General features: G+C 44.7%; 3 pseudogenes; 2 read left to right on the plus strand and 1 right to left on the minus strand.

Moving 5' to 3' along the window:
- Positions 1-2,609: 2,609 nt before the first annotated feature.
- LOC145525278 (olfactory receptor 52B4-like) lies at positions 2,610-3,554 on the minus strand (annotated as a pseudogene).
- Positions 3,555-9,608: 6,054 nt separating this feature from the next.
- On the plus strand, positions 9,609-10,193 carry LOC145525167 (RNA polymerase II subunit A C-terminal domain phosphatase SSU72 like protein 3 pseudogene; annotated as a pseudogene).
- A 3,980-nt stretch (positions 10,194-14,173) lies between these two features.
- LOC145525173 (RNA polymerase II subunit A C-terminal domain phosphatase SSU72 like protein 3 pseudogene) lies at positions 14,174-14,758 on the plus strand (annotated as a pseudogene).
- The last annotated feature ends 2,240 nt before the right edge of the window (positions 14,759-16,998 follow it).

The following is a 16,998-nucleotide window of genomic DNA, read 5'->3' on the forward strand; positions in this document are numbered from 1 at the left end:
TGACTGAGCGACTTTCACTTTCACTTCATTATTCCAAAGTGACCTATTTGGGAATGGCAAGTCCTGAGCTCCTTCATATTCAAGGCCTTTTCTGGGTGACCTTCCCTGTCTTTTAAGGACCCTCTCTTGCCCCTCATATTCTACTTCTCAGACTGCCTACTTGCTATTCCCAAGTCCTTTGACCTGAGAAACTCTTGCTACTGGTCAACATTCAGCACAGGAATCAGCTCCTATAGAACAACTCCTCTCACTCTCAGCTGGGCAAAGTGACTGTCCTTTGTCTCACAATGTTCCACAGTGCTGTCTACATAATTTATCACAAGGCATTTTAATTGCTAGCTTTTTTGTCTGCTCTAATGCATGGCCTTCCTAAGAGAGGGGGAATATGATACTTATTTCTATATCTCCAGATTTTAGCTTAGATCTGGTAAGTTATAAAGCGGGCATCCATTAATGTTTGTTGAGTCACTCCTTTTATTTACAACTTTTGGTTTATTTGTTTAGGGTGTGGCTATTGAGAAATATGGGCTTTCCTGGTGGCTCAGACAGTAAAGAATTTGCCTGCAATGCAGGAGACCCAGGTTCGATCCCTGGGTCAGGAAGATCCGCTGGAGAAAGGAATGACTACCCTCTCCAGTTTTCTTGCCTGGGGGATCCCATGGACAGAGGAGCCTGGCAGGCTAGAGTCCATGAGGTCACAAAGAATTGGACATGACTGAGCGACTAACACTACCATGACTACACTATTGAGACATATATGTCTAAATATGTGGTAATCCTGAGAGTGTTTTATATAAAAGGCTTGAATCCATTTGTACAGTTAACCCTTTCCATACCTGTGGTAGTTGGGGTGGCTCGTGTTGTTTCTAAGCAAGTAGCAGGGGCAGGGAGGTGGGATGACATTTGGGTTTGTGGGCGCTATTCAGGCTGAAATACAGATTTGAAGGCCCAGAGTAGGTGAAGGGAAAACTCACATGTGAGACAACTTCTTAAAGCACTTTTCTTGGGTGTTACTCTGGATGGGCACTTTACCCTGAACTCATGGCCATTTCTGTCCTTGCACTGCCTCTGTGTGACATGCAAAGAGACTTTGTGGGAGTTGTGTAAGATCCATCTCTATGGGATGTCTTTCCTGGGCACAAGTATATCAGTTCTTTCCAAGGGAATGGTGTAGCCTTGGGTTCATGCAATGGTTCTGGTCATATTCCCTGTGTATCTAGAGTCTGTGTATTCCCAGACTCTATTCCATCTTCTAATATAACATGCTGCTAAAGAAGGAACTAGGAATAGTGCCTGTTGTAGTTCCTACATTCAGGGGTTGTTTACAATCAGGCAGCTCAATAAACTGTCATGGATTTGCCCTGCCCAAGAGTCAGTGTCATACCAGTGTACTCTTCTTGGTTAAAAATAGGAACCACATTTCCTGTGTTCACAACCAGTGCTCTACAGGCATTCCTCCTTTTCTTTTCAGGTATTAAGGCTTACTCTTATGATTCACAACTTACTGATGTAAGTCATGGACAAGTTAGATAATGGCCCACACAAAAATGCTTTCACTAATATAATTCCACTTTTTCTAAATGTACAACTACATAAGTGTCTGCCTATGTTTATGAGCAGGCTTCCCAGGTGGCTCAGTGGTAAAGAATCCATCTGCCAAAGCAGGTAATGCAGAAGATGCAGGTTCAACCCCTGGGTCAGGAAAATCTCATGGAGAAGGAAATGGCAACCCACTCCAGTATTCTTGCCTGGAGAATCTCATGGATAGAGGAGTCTGGCAGGCTACAGTCCATAGGGTTGCAAATGCCAGACACAACTAACTATGTATGCACATATTTATAGACATGTTCATTTTAATCAGTTTTTCACAGATACAAAAAAATATATAGAAAAAATGCAGAATACATGCCAAATTATTTACCTATCTAGTGGCTGTGTTTAGGGGAACTCTTTTTGTTTCTTCTTCATTTAGCTATAACTTACCAATATAAAGTTTATACTTCTAAGGCATACAATGTATTATTTTGATACATTTATTTTGAAATGATTAAATCAAGCCAATTAACATATTCTATACACTTAACTACAATTTATGTCTGTATGTGGTGAGGAAACTTAAGATCAAACCTCTTAAAATTTCAAATATATAATATAGTTGACTATAGTTACAATGCTATCCATTACATCTCTAGAAGTTATTCATCTTGCATAACTGACAAGTGTACCCTTTGTATGTGATTGTCCAGGGATGTCACAAGATGTCTCAAAGGGTGAGAAACTCAGTGAGGAATAGTTGAACAAATTTAAAACCAGAACGCTGTATTTATTTCATCTATTACCAAATCAAGCCAGAGACATGAAAGATGAGTGGCTTTGGAAATTCACAGGCTCTGCATAGAACATAGTATGTTCAGTCAAACATGGTATTACTTTCTCTGTTGATTTGACTGCACAAGATGTAAGTCCCGGAACCTTCTTGGAGAACTTCCACTGTAATAGAATTCACTGTTTCCTACTATCCAGTTCACCACTAGGGTTTCCACCCACCAATTCTACAGCTCACATCATGGATACCTACAAAAGCTGAAAATTCTGTTCATCCTCCAAAGTTATCTTTGCCTTGGAAAAAATACGTGAGCCACCTGCTCCAGATTTGCTTAGTCTTGATCCCATAAATGATGGGCTTCAGCATAGGTGGAGCCAGAACACAAACATTAGCCAACAAGATGTGGATATGAGGTGGAATGTGCCGACCAAACCTCTGAGTCAGGGTTGTGAAGATTCCAGGCCCATAAAAGAGAATGATGATGCAGACATGGGATCCACACATCTTGAGAGCCTTGTGATGAACATCTTGGGAAGGGATGTGGAAGACAGCATGGAGAATCAGAATGTAGGAAACAAAAAATTAATAGGACATCTAAGACCACTGTTGACATTATGACAGAGAGTCCATACCAGATGTTCACTCTAATGTCATTACAAGCATATTTGGCCAAGCCAATGTTTTCACAACAAGTGTGTGGGATGACATTATTTTGACAGGAAGTCAATCTTTTCAAAAGAAATATCATGCAGAAAAATCATACAATAACTTCTCAGAAAGATGATAACACCAATTTTCCCAATCAATGTATGTGTAAGAATAGCGGTGTATCTCAGAGGGTAGTATATGGCAATGTAGCAGTCAAATGGCTTCACCAGAAAAATCCCTGACTCAGAATGTAGGTGAAACAGATGAAGAAGAGCTGGGTGATGCAGCAATCCAGGGAGATCTCCCCAACACCGAACCAGAAGATAGCCAAGGCCTGAGGGACTGTGCATGTGGAGAGGACAATGTCTGCTCCAGACAGCATGCAGAGGAAGAGGTATATGGATTCATGGAGGCACCATTCTATGAAGATAATGAAGATCAGTAGGCTGTTACCAAGCAGAGCGATGACATAGGAAATGAAGAAGGGGTTGGAGATCCACATGTGCTGGTCATCAAGGCCAGGGTTGCCCAGTAAGCAAAAGACTGTGTGGCTAACACTAGTGTGGTTTAAAGAAAGCATATATGTAGAGACTACCAGAGACATGACCTCAAACTCTCAGACAGAGATGAAAATTCAGACTTTTGACATATCTCACACACTTCATCTGTGAACATGCAAAAAAGAAACATGAAAAGCCAGTAGGGTATATTCTCTGCCTCAGTGAGTGATAGTCTAACTAAAAGTTATGCACATCTCCAGAGTATGGAGAGATGGGAACTCTTCTACACTGCTGGTGAGAATGTAAATTTGTGCAACTGCTATGGAGAACAGTACGGATATTTCTTCAAAAAGCTAAAAACAAAGCTACCATATAACCTTGCAATCCCATTCCTGGGCATATATCTGGAGAAAAAACACCATCCGAAAGGATACATGCACCCCAATATTCATTGCAGCACTGTTTACAACAGCCAAGACATGGAAGCACCCTAAATGTCCATCAACAGAGGAGTGGATAAAGAAGATGTTGTACATATATGCAATGGAATATTACTCAGCAATTAAAAAAGAATGAAATAATGCCGCTTACAGCACATGGATGGACCTACAGATTGTCATACTAAGTGAAGTAAGTCGGACAGAGAAGGAAAAATAAAACATGGTATCCCTTATATGCATAATCTTAAAGAAATGATACAAATGAACTTATTTACAGAACAGAAACAGATTCACAGATTACAGAATGAATTTATGGTTGCCAGGGAGAAAGGGAACTACCACATTGTTAATCAGCTGTGAAAGGAAAGTGAAAGTGAAAGTCGCTCTGTCATGTCTTACTCTTTGTGACCCCACGAATTATACTGTCCATGGAATTCTCCAGGCCAGAATACCAGAGTGGGTAGCCTTTCCTTTCGCCAGGGTATCTTCCCAACCCAGGGATCAAACCCAGGTCTCCGGCAAAACCAACTTTGTACTTAAAATGCCATTAAATATTGAGTTAAATTAATGAAAATTAAAGTTATTTTCGTCTTGGGTGGCCCCACACGGCATGGCTTAGTTTCATTGAGATAGACAAGGCTGTGGTCCGTGTGATCAGTTTAGCTAGTTTTCCGTAATTTTAGTTTCAGTGTGTGTGCCCTCTCATGCCCTCTCGCAACACTTACCGTCTTACTTGGGTTTCTCTTACCTTGGACGTGGGGTATTTCTTCACGGCTGCTCCAGCAAAGTGCAGCGTTGCTCCTTACCTTGGACAACAGGTTTCTACTCACGACTGCCCCTCCTGACCTTGAATGTGGAGTAACTCCTCTCTGCCCTCCTGTGCCCACGCAGCCCCTGCTCCTTGGGCCTTCGGTAATTCCTCTCGCCGCCGCCGACGGCCCCCAGCCCCCGGCCCGCCCTAGCCCCTGTCAGCCACCGCCCCCGGCCCCCGGCCCACGGCCCCGCCTAGCCCCTGTCGGCCGCCGCCCCCAGCCCCCGGCCCCCGGCCCCCGGCCCGGCCTAGCCCCTGTCGGCCGCCGCCCCCGGCCCCCAGGCCCCAGCCCGGCCTAGTCCCTGTTGGCCGCCGCCCCCGGCCCCGGCCCCCGGCCCCCGGCCCCCGGCCCCGCCTAGCCCCTGCCGGCCGCCGCCCCCAGCCCCCGGCAGGCCTAGTCCCTGTCGGCCACCAACCCCCGCCCCCGGCCCCGGCCCCGGCCCCGCCTAGCCCCTGCCGGCCGCCGCCCCCGCCCCCGGCCAGGCCTAGCCCCTGTCGGCCACCGCCCCCGGCCCTAGGCCCCCGGCCCCGCCTAGCCCCTGTCGGCCACCGCCCCCGGCCCCCGGCCGCCGGCCCCGCGTAGCCCCCGTCGGCCGTCGCTCCCGGCCCCCGGCCCGGCCTAGCCCCTGTCGGCCGCCGCCCCCGGCCCCAGGGCCCCAGCCCGGCCTAGTCCCTGTCGGCCGCCGCCCCCGGCCCCGGCCCGGCCTAGCCCCTGTCGGCCGCCGCCTCCGACCCCGTCTATCCCCTGTCGGCCGCCGCCCCCGGCCCCCGTCCCGGCCTATCCCCTGTCGGCCGCCGGCCCCGGCCCCCGGCCCGGCCTAGCACCTCTCGGCCGCCGCCCCCGGCTTCCGTCCCCGGCCCGGCCGAGCCGTCGCAGCCGCCTCGCTTCTGCGCCGAGCCGTCGCAGCAGAAGATATTAAGAAGTGGCAAGAATACACAGAAGAACTGTACAAAAAAGATCTTCACGACCCAGATAATCACGGTGGTGTGATCACTCACCTAGCGCCAGACATCCTGGAATGTGAAGTCAAGTGGGCCTTAGAAAGCATCACTACGAACAAAGCTAGTGGAGGTGATGGAATTCCAGTTGAGCTATTTCAAATCCTCAAAGGTGATGCTGTGAAAGTGCTGCACTAGATATGCCAGCAAATTTGGAAAACTCAGCAGTGGCCACAGGACTGAAAAAGGTCAGTTTTCGTTCCAATCCCAAAGAAAGGCAATGCCAAAGAATGCTCAAACTACCGCACAATTGCACTCATCTCACATGCTAGTAAAGTAATGCTCAAAATTCTCCAAGCCAGGCTTCAGCAATACGTGAACCGTGAACTTCCAGATGTTCAAGCTGGTTTTAGAAAAGGCAGAGGAACCAGAGATCAAATTGCCAATATCCACTGGAACATCGAAAAAGCAAGAGAGTTCCAAAAAACCATCTATTTTTGCTTTATTGACTATGCCAAAGCCTTTGACTGTGTGGATCACAATAAACTGTGGAAAATTCTTCAAGAGATGGGAATACCAGACCATCTGACCTGTCTCTTGAGAAACCTGTATTCAGGTTAGGAAGCAACAGTTAGAACTGGACATGGAACAACAGACTGGTTCCAAATAGGAAAAGGAGTACATCAAGGCTGTATATTGTCACCCTGCTAATTTAACTTATATGCAGAGTACATCATGAGAAACGCTGGGCTGGAAGAAACACAAGCTGGAATCAAGATTGCCGGGAGAAATATCAATAACCTCAGATATGCAGATGACACCACCTTTATGGCAGAAAGTGAAGAAAAACTAAAGAGCCTCTTGATGAAGGTGAAAGAGGAGAGTGGAAAAGTTGGCTTAAAGCTCAACGTTCAGAAAACTAAGATCATGGCATCTGGTCCCATCACTTCATGGGAAATAGATGGGGAAACAGTGGAAACAGTGTCAGACTTTATTTTTGGGGGCTCCAGAATCACTGCTGATGGTGATTGCAGCCATGAAATTAAAAGACACTTATTCCTTGGAAGGAAGGTTAAGGCCAACCTAGATAGCATATTCAAAAGCAGAGACATTACTTTGCCAACAAAAGTCCATCTAGTCAAGGCTATGGTTTTTCCAGTGGTCATGTATGGATGTGAGAGTTGGATGGTGAAGAAAGCTGAGCACCAAAGAATTGATGCTTTTGAAGTGTGGTGTTGGAGAAGACTCTTGAGAGTCCCTTGGACTGCAAGGAGATCCAATCAATCCATCCTAAAAGAGATCAATCCTGGGTGGGTGTTCATTGGAAGGTCTGATGTTGAAGCTGAAACTCCAATACTTTGGCCACCTCATGTGAAGGGTTGACTCATTGGAAAAGACCCTAATGCTGGGTAGGATTGGGGGCGGGAGGAGAAGGGGACGACAGAGGATAGATGGTTGGATGGCATCACTGACTTGATGGACATGGGTTTGGGTAAACTCTGGGAGTTGGTGATGGACAGAGAGGCCTGGTGTGCTACAATTCATGGGGTCGCAAAGAGTCGGACACGACTGAGCGACTGAACTGAACTGAAAGTTATTTTCAATCTGCTCTATCAATGCCTACAATTACTATGTAAGGATGATTTTCAAATTTCTGTCCTTCATATAAGGATGATTTGAATTATATTTATCCCTAGAGTCATCATAAGATTCATATTTTGGAGTTATATATCATGAGTCTTCATTTTTTTCCTGAGGATATGAAAATGTGCATGCACAATTTGTAGAAACCTTGTGATTCTTGACATTTGTAGTATATTTCATTTCATTTGCCAGCATAGATTATCATTCCATTTACTGCTTATTCACCAAAAATCCACATTTATGAGTGTTGAGGGGAAAAAATGCTAATGCTTTTTGTGTATTCTTTTAAAGTAGTTTTACCTGCTCACTGTGAATGCATATGTAAATTTTTAACTTAAAAACAACTTTATATTCAATAAATTACACAAGTACTCTTATACATTATTGTTTCTCAAGACAGAGGATGAAATTAATATCACCTTCAAAAAAATCTGTGTTTTGTTATAAATACACACAACTTTTTCATAACCAATTCGAAATCCCATAACTGTACCTTTTTTATTTGTTTGGTCAGACACCCCTATACTGTTCAGTGTCCCTTACTTAAATGTGTAAAATAAAACTTGACTTTGCTGAACTGCAGGTTTATTTCTGGGGCTCTTACTGATTGGGTAAGGACAATGTCATTAATCTCCAACTTCTCAACCCAGTATTTTACCCAAGTTTAATTGTTTTTGACAGCCAGACATTGCCCTGAGCACTGTGGTCATGTACTTCCAGCCATACGAGAAATAAAAATCATTAATTTTGCTGAAATAAACTTTATAGAAATAGCTCTGCTAGATAAAAACTTGAGCAAAATTTTAATTCATACTAATGTCTTAATTTAACAAACTTTCATTTAATTGTTTTCAGTGTAATAAAACACAATAATGACTCCAATATCTATGATGTGTATTTTCTTAACCTTCATACATATATGACGTGGTCAGGAACAAGTTGAATATATACTTTCTATTCTAAAGAATCTCTCCTCTATGAAAAATACTCCCTTAGGAATTTTTTTAACCCACGTGTTATTTGGAAGTATTAATATTTCATTTAATCTCTTAAGTATTAAGATGTTTTCAAGCTTTCTGTTATTGATTTCTGGTCTAAGAATATACTTTATAAGATTGACATTTTTAAAATAAGTTAAGGTGTGCTTTATGGCCCAGAACGATGTCTAGCCTGGCAAATATTCTATATGAGCTTGAAAATAATCTTTGTTCTGCTATGATTGAAAAGACTGTTCCACAAATGTCTACTAGATCAAGTTAGTTCATAGTTTTGTCCTGACAACTAAATTTTCATGGATTTTCAGACTGCCTGGTCTATCAACTAGTCAAAGAAAGGTGATAATGCCTCCAACTATAATAGTGGATTTGTCTCTTTCTTCATGCAGTTTTATCTGGTTTGGGCTCACATATTTTGACCTTCTGTTGTCAAGGACATATACATTTCAATTGTTATGTCTTCTTGAAGAATCGACCATTCTGTCATTATATACTACACTTCTTTATTCCAGATAATCTTCATTGTTCTGAAATGTGCTTTATCGCAAGTAAACAGAGCTACCTCAGCTTTCTTTTGTTTAGTGTTTGCAAGGTATATCTTACTCTATCACATTATTTTTAACTCATGTGATTCTTTACAGTTAAGATAGGTTTCTTGTAGACAACACACAGATGGGTTTTTCTTCATTTTGATAAAAAATAGCAATTATACATATAATGAATTAAACTGTAAGTTTGAAAACTTCAAACACACTTTCGACATGCATGTTCTCAGGTCAGTAGAGAGAATGATGACAAGCTTGGAAGTAGCCTGGAAACAATGTCTAGTATGCATAGTAGCCTTTTGCAAATGTGGACCAGAGGATGAAGTGGAGACTACAAAACATTCCCACCCAGGAGCCAGACCAGGGTGGAGAGCAGATGTTCAGGTGATTGAATTACCAAACTTAGCCTCATATACACAGGCATGTACAGGGTTAACTGTACCTGGCAAAGGACTCCGGGGTGGCAAGGGAGCCAGAGAGGCACTTCCTGGCAGCCGAATTGGGTGATTGGATCACCGGATTGTTCTGGTCACCTCACTGGGTCCGCTATCTAAATCCAATCACTCAAGAGTTAAGCCAATCACCAATCAAGAGGTCTCCTCCCACCTTGGGCCCATGCCTCTATATAAAGGCCTTCTCTCTTCTCTGATTCAAATGCTCATTACAAAACTGGCCCCAGCTGGTCATCTCCCTCGCCTTCAGAGTCCCGCTCAGACCCTGAAGTCCTCCTGTCCAGCTGGAGTCCCAAGAGGCTGCCGCCATGCCCTCCTCCCCGCTCAGGGTGGCTGTGGTCTGCATGAGCAATGTCAACAGGAGCATGGAAGCCCACCGCATCCTCAGGAAGAACGGGTTCCATGTCAGGTCTTTCGGAGCCGGATCCCACGTGAGGCTCCCAGGAGGGGCACGCAACCCACCCGTGCTCTATGACTTCTCCATGTCATATAAGAAGATGCACAGCGACCTCTCCTCTAAAGACCAAAAGCACTACAAAAGGAATGGAGTCTTACACATCCTGAAAAGAAATGAGAGAATCAAGCCTGGCCCAGAAAGGTTTCAAGAGTGCCCAGATCCCTTTGACGTCATCTTCACCTGTGGGGAGAGAGCCTATAACCGGGTGGTGGCCCACCTGTGCGCCAGAGATCAGGAGACCTGGCAGCCTGTGCTGGTTGTCAACGTGGACATAGAAGACACCCTGGAGGCAGCCAGCCTTGGAGCCTCGATCATCTGTGAGCTCTGCCAGGGTCTCCAGCAGGCAGACGACATGCAAAGTTGTCTGGCCGAGCTGCTCCAGGCAGCAAAGGAGAAAACAGGAAGGAGCTTTCTGCATACGATCTGCTTCTACTGAGGAAGCTTCTTGGCTGCTTTCAGCTGCTTTGTCGGTAGGAACTCGTGCCTGGACTCTTGGGCTACTGGGTATTTTCTGGAAGAGGCTTCTTCAAAGCCATTTCTGCTAAAGACCATATATGTATGATTTGTTGTCAGGTACACCCCACCCAGTGAAGGAGGAGGAGAGCATTGCATGGCACAGGGGACATGGAACACCGGTAGACATGCCGGCCCTTCCAATGTGGGGAACGATGGTGTGGAACTGGACCTGGAAGGAAGAACTCAGCGCTCACAGGGTTCTGCAAGGAGGTTAATCTCGAGGACTCTCTTTACTGGATAGACAATCAAGGCTGAACACGGAGCCCAGGACAAGTGATGCATTGAAGGATATTCTGGAAAAAAGGAACAGTGTCTATTTTATTGATCTATATGGATACTAGTTTCCTTTTGTCCTTTTGACCTGGTGTATCAATATGACGGGTTGTTTTTTCTTAAGTGGGATGGGAATACATTGGATGGAAATTATATTGAATTGGAAATATTTTTGCTTTTATATTGAATCTCTTTGACAATTATCTACTTGATTATAATTTCTGGGTAGATGATTGGTGGCTTTTTGGGGGGCAAAATCCAAGCATGATTTGTTTAATCCAATAGCTTATTTATGAAATAAAATTATAAATCAGTGTAGTCTGTGGTCGCATTTATTACTAAAATCCAAGTCCTATCTGTTGAATTATATAGCTTATTTAAATAAAACAAAATGAAATAAATCAAAATAAAACTCTTTAATTTAAGAAAAGGTGTCTTCTCATTTGTGGTAGGGGATGGATCTTACCAACTGGCTGTCTTCATTTCCTTTTTTTCAAAGCCTATAAATGCCATGTAGAAAACCATTCTTTTTTCTTGAGAATTTACTTCTCGCTTCAAACATTTGTAATTTTCTGTTTTGTGCTCCTCCGAAAATGGATCCTTACTGTTGGGAAGTGAAACATTCTCGGTTATGACCAGCTGTGTCACCAAGTCCTGTGTGACTTACAAGAGAAAAGAAAGGCCAGGTAGTTGGGATGGTGAAGTTAGTTTACTCACTATCAGAAAGTAAGTGTGGACTTTGTTATCCATGTAGGTGGGATGGAGTGCCATGGATCTGAAGGGATCAGTGAGTAAAGGAACTCCTGAGGAGAGGAGTGCTCTGAGGAATGGGGAGCTGGCTCTGCAGAGGGGGAGAAGCTGTGGGAGCAGAGGGAGGTGTTGGAGTTGAAAAGGCAAGACTTGATGAAGAGAAGAGAGAGGGCTGGATATAGAAGCACTCTCAATTTTCTGTCTTTCCCCACATGTGAGCAGATGCATCTATATCTGAAGGGGGCAGTGGTAGGGAGGTGACGGTTTTCTTTCCTGGTATAGTCAGCGGTATTCAAGATCAATCGCTCATCTGATGGTGGACAGTCACAGTCAGGAGTGGAGAGGGAGTAGGAGAGTCGGTTGAGATGATCTTTTCCAATGATGGGACCACAAAATTGAAGTAGGGAGATTTAGGAGCCCTTTGAAAGAAAGAGAAATGAATTGTCCAGGTGAATTTATTTTGCCAGAAAATCCACATGCAGAAAAAGCTGTTGGTTGAATTCCTGTCTGTAGGGATATGGAGGAGGCAAATATGATAGAGTGAAACTAGCTCGAAGTGCTGTAGATGTTACACAGGAGCGACTACAGCAAAGTCACTTAACGTAGTAGGTATCCATGGAAAAATAAAGGGAATGGAACTGGATGAAGTGGATGCTGAAGCATAGTTTGTCTAAGAGCTATTAGAGTTAAAAAAAATAAAAGATTGGAAGGTGTGTGGTTGAAGGTTCGTGAATATTCTGCTTCGGATTTTGGGGTAATGGCAGAGATCTGGGTGGAACTATGGAAGCTGCTGTCACAGGGGAGTGTGCAGACAAAGGCAGTTGGGGAAGAAGTGACAATACCAAAGTTTCTTGGTATTGAATGAGTGATGTCAGCACTTGTAGGGTTTGTTAAGTATCTGACCTGTATCTATTGATTTTACATCCAGAATTGACAGAATATGGGCTTCCTCAGAGTGGTAAGTCCAGAAATACAGAAGATAACTTTGAGGAGAAGGCATTTTGTCTACAGGATTGATTTTTTTAAAAAAAGAAAGAAAAGAGGTAATAATCATAAAAAAGATGTTGACATCATTCAAAAGAGGACTGAATCTAAAGGAAATCCATCTGCATATAAATGAAAACATATTCAAGTTTATCACAAGGTGAAAAAACAGGGACAGTGTCCAGTTAAATAGTGCTCAGAATTGGCAGAAAGTGAAGGAAACCCTGCCATGCAAGGTCTCCTCTACCAGCACGGCACACGTCAGAAGGGCTTAAGGAGCGACGCCGGAGCGCTGCTCTGGCACTAAGAGTCAACTCCTGGCTGCCATCATGCTGGCATGCTGAGCAAGAACCACCCCCCCACCACGAGCCTCAGAGATAAATTCAGGAGCACCCAAAGCAGATCAGAAGTGGACATTTTCGCCACTGGGTGACACTAGAGCCGTCCTGTGAAGACAAAGGACCATGATGAAACAACTTCCTCCTGGAGTATCGTGATTGTGGTTCGGGCTCTGAGAGCTTTCTTCTCTCTCTGTCTCTCTCGTTTTTCCTGGCAGGATGAGTTAGGTCTCAGGCAGTGACTGTTAAAAAACATTTTCACGTCATATTTGAGAGCTGACTACCTTTTCAGGTATGCCTGACCTTTTCTCTAATCTGGCTTTTCTCTTCAGAATATTCAACCTCCCATCTAGAGGCAATGCTTCTCGGGGACTTCCGAGGTCCAGTCAAGCTTCTGAAATCTCTGCTATTAGTCAACTTGCTCTCAATCTTTAGTGCCCTTCCCTGGGATCCAATTCAGTGCTCTGGGAGTCCAATTCCCAGGTTAAACAAGCCCCCCTTCGGTTGATGCTGATGCTCTGGGGGTCACACTTTGAGTAGACTTGGGCTGTTTACTGACATAGGACTCTTTGCACTGGGAGAATCACGGCAATGGACAGAACATTCAGTCTGTGGCTCTATGGAGAGACCTTTGTCCCTCGCCATTTTGAAGTGACAGCATTAAGTTTCGTTAGTGGTCAGTGTCCCGATCCCAAGTTTAAAATCTGTACAGTTGCTTCATCAGCTATGCAAATGGAGAAAAGCAATGAAAGGCTTCTATTCTGAGTATGGAGTGCTCAGACTGAGTTGCTTTTGGAGACAAGATAAGGGAGGAAGATCTGCTCTGCACCCTCCTGAATTCTGATGAATTGAAGAAAGGCGAATGGAGAAAATGCAGTGTTCTTGCAACTTGTAAAACCCTATCCAATGGCAGTCATATTTTCCAGAGGTTGCTTTTGACATGGGTGCATGCATTTCTTGACTGATAGGAAGGCCCATGAATGACTTACTAGGATTTAGTACAACTACTCTACTGGAGTAGCAACTCTACCATGAAAATCTGGGGAACGACCACTGTGATTCTTTGCGTCATTGGATTAGGAGGCTCAGGAATTTCAAAGACCTTTTCCACATGCATGACTTCAGCTCTTTGGAAGGCTGGTGAGAAGCCAATGAGTAGTCTAGTTGTTTTGCCTGATACCAATTCTAGCCCCATACACACAGGCACAGATAGGGTTAACTGGAGATGGCAAAATGCTCAGGAGGTGGGTGAGGGTGGGGTGGGCACATGGTGGCATTGAGGTTGGGTGACTACATCACAGGATTGCTGTGAAAACAGCACTGGGTTCTTTGCTCCCAGCCCACCATTCAAATCCAATCACTCAAGAGTTAAGCCAATCACCAATCAAGAGGTCTCCTCCCACCTTGGGCCCATGCCTCTATATAAAGGCCTTCTCTCTTCTCTGATTCAAATGCTCATTACAAAACTGGACCCAGCCAGTCATCCCCTAGCCTTCAGTGTCCCCTCAGCCTCTGAAGTTCACGTGTCTGGCTGGAGTCTCTAGTCACCACCATCATGCCCTCGTATCCGCTCAGTGTGGCTGTGGTCTGCATGAGCAACATGAACAGGAGCATGGAGGCCCACCGCATCCTCAGGAGGAAAGGATTCCAAGTCAGGTCCTTCGGAGCTGGATCTCGAGTCAGACTCCCAGGAACAGCACGCAAGCTCCCCGTGGTTTACGATTTCTCCACCACCTATGAGGAGATGCACAAGGACCTTGTACGCAAAGACCGAGAACGCTACACCAGCAACGGCATCTTACACATCTTGGGAAGAAACGAGAGAATCAAGCCTCGCCCAGAAAGATTTCAAGAGTGCAGAGATCGCTTTGATATCATCTTCACCTGCGAGGAGAGCGTCTACGACAAGGTGGTGGAGGAGCTGTGGGTCCGAGAGCAGGAGACCTGCCAGCCCGTGCACGTGATCAACGTGGACATGGACGACGACCTGGAGGACGCCACCCTGGGGTCTTTTATCATCTGTGAGCTCTGCGAACGCCTCCAGCAGGCAGACAACCTGGAGGACTCTCTGGTCGAGGTGCTCCTGGCAGCCGAGCGGAAAACTGGCAAGAGCTTTCTGCACACGGTCTGCTTCTACTGAGGAGCTTGTCTGGTTTCAGCTCCTCTTGGTAAGAACTTGTGCCTGGACATTGGGCTAGGTGGTATTTTCTGTCAGAAGCCGCTTCCAAGGCCTTTCTGCTAAAAGCCATCTACATGACTTTTTTCAGGTACACTCCACCCACAGAAGGAAGTGGAGAAGGAAATCTTTTCCTGCCAAAGTAACATGAACGCCCTGGAGGCATTCAAACCCTTCCATGGTGGGGGACGATGGTATGGATTCCTGACATGGAAGGAACACTTCAGTGCTCACACGGCTCTGCGAGGAAGTTAACCTCGAGGACTCCATTATCCACATCAAGAGACCAAGGTTTACAATGGACAAGTGATGCGATGAAGGATATTCAGGGAAGAAGAACAGACAAACCCCACAGCATTTCCATTCCATCATTTTTTTTTTACTTCATCATTTTAATGTAATTTCCTTTTGTCACTTTTGTATTGTGCATCAGTATAAATGAATTTTTCTTTTTAGTGAGATAGGATTATATTTAATGTTTGAACTTTAGAAATCTATTTTTAGATTGTATATATTTTGGTAACTGCAACTTTCATAGAAACTCAGGTTCGATAATAATAGGCATTGACTGCTAAAATTTGGGCATGATCTGTTCAATTCAATATTCATGAAATGAAATAAAAACTTTCAGTTTGTAGAAAATGTTATCGCCTAATTTTTGTTAGGGGTTGGATCTTACAAAAGAACACCTTTGTTTCTTACTGTTCAAGCTGAATGAATTCCACAGGGTAAAGTGCTCTTTCCTCAGGCGTATTTTCTTCATGCATAAAGGGTTCAGTGAGTATCGAACTCCTCTAAAAGTGGATCCTATCTATAGAGAAGTGAATCATCCTGGGTCTGACCAGCAATGGCACCTAGGCTTGTGTAACTTACAGGAGAAAATAAAGGAAGCGCGAATTGGCCTTGTTGAATGAGGTATCTTGCTATGTCAGAAGGTTGATGTGGACTTTATTTACAGAGCAAAGCCAAGATGGAGCAAGGGTGGACCAAGGGGCATGGGATGAGCTAGTAGAGGATTTCCCGAGGAGAAATGTGGATTGAGCAGTAAGGTGGAAGCTCTGGACAGGAGAGAAGCTGTGGGATCATAGGAAGATGGTGGAATTGAAAGGACAGGACATGCTGAAGAGGAGAGAGAGGGAAGAATTTAGAAGCAATGTCAATTTTCTGTCTTTCCACACTGGTGACGGGGTGTACCTATCCACGTGGGGCAGCGCTGGTGGTAGGGAGGTGAGGGTTTCCCTCCAGGTAGATTCAATGAGCTTCAAGGTCAGTCTTTCATCTGATGTTGAGGCAGTCAGGGCAGGATTAGGAAAGGGATCAGTGTGTTGAGATAATCATCTCCAATGATGGGAACACAAAATGGAAATAGGGAATGTTGGAGACTTTTATAAGAGAGAGAAATGATCTGTCCAGGAGATCTTACTTTTGTCAGAATATTCACTGGAAGGAATTGAGAAAATATTTTTGGTTGATTTCCTGTCTGTAGAGGTATGGGGGAGGCAAATACAAAGCATGTAAAAGTGTGGCTGGTGTTCCAAAGGAGTGACTCCAGTGATGATACTCTACATAGAAAGTGTCCATGGAAAAGTTAAAGGGAATGGGACTGGATGAAATGGATGGTGGGACATGGTTTGTCTAAGAGTCCTTAGAGCTAAAAAAATAACAAAAGATTGGAGGGTTGAAAGTTGAAGGTTGATGAGTGTCCTTCAGATTTAGATGTAGTGCAGAGATCTGGCTGGAACTTGGGAAGTTGCTATCTTGGGGGAGGGTGTAGACAAAAGCAGTTGGGCAAATGTAACAACACTGAATATCTTTGGTATGGAATGGGTGATCTTTGTGCTGGTTGGGTTTGCTAAGAATGGGACCTGTGTCTAGTGACTTCACATCAAGAATTGTCAAGAGACGAGGAACCCTCTCATTGACATATGGACGACGGTAGCATATGGCAATGTAGCAGTCAAATGCCATCACCAGCAAGATCCCAGACTCGTAAATGAAAGCGGAAGAGAGGAAGAATACTTGAAAAATGCAGCGATCCAGGGAGATCTCCCTCGCATGGAACCAGAAGATCGCCAAGGCCTGAGGAACTATGCACGTGGAAAGGACAAGGTCTGCTCTGGACAGCATGCAGAGGAAGAGGCACATGGGTTCATGCAGGCTGCGCTTGGTGAGGATAATGAAGATGAGCAGGCTGTTCCCAAGCA

Source organism: Giraffa tippelskirchi, chromosome 11 (genome assembly GCF_054371585.1).
Source record: "Giraffa tippelskirchi isolate mGirTip1 chromosome 11, T2T-mGirTip1v1.2.pri, whole genome shotgun sequence".
In the NCBI taxonomy this organism is placed as follows: Eukaryota; Metazoa; Chordata; class Mammalia; order Artiodactyla; family Giraffidae; genus Giraffa; species Giraffa tippelskirchi.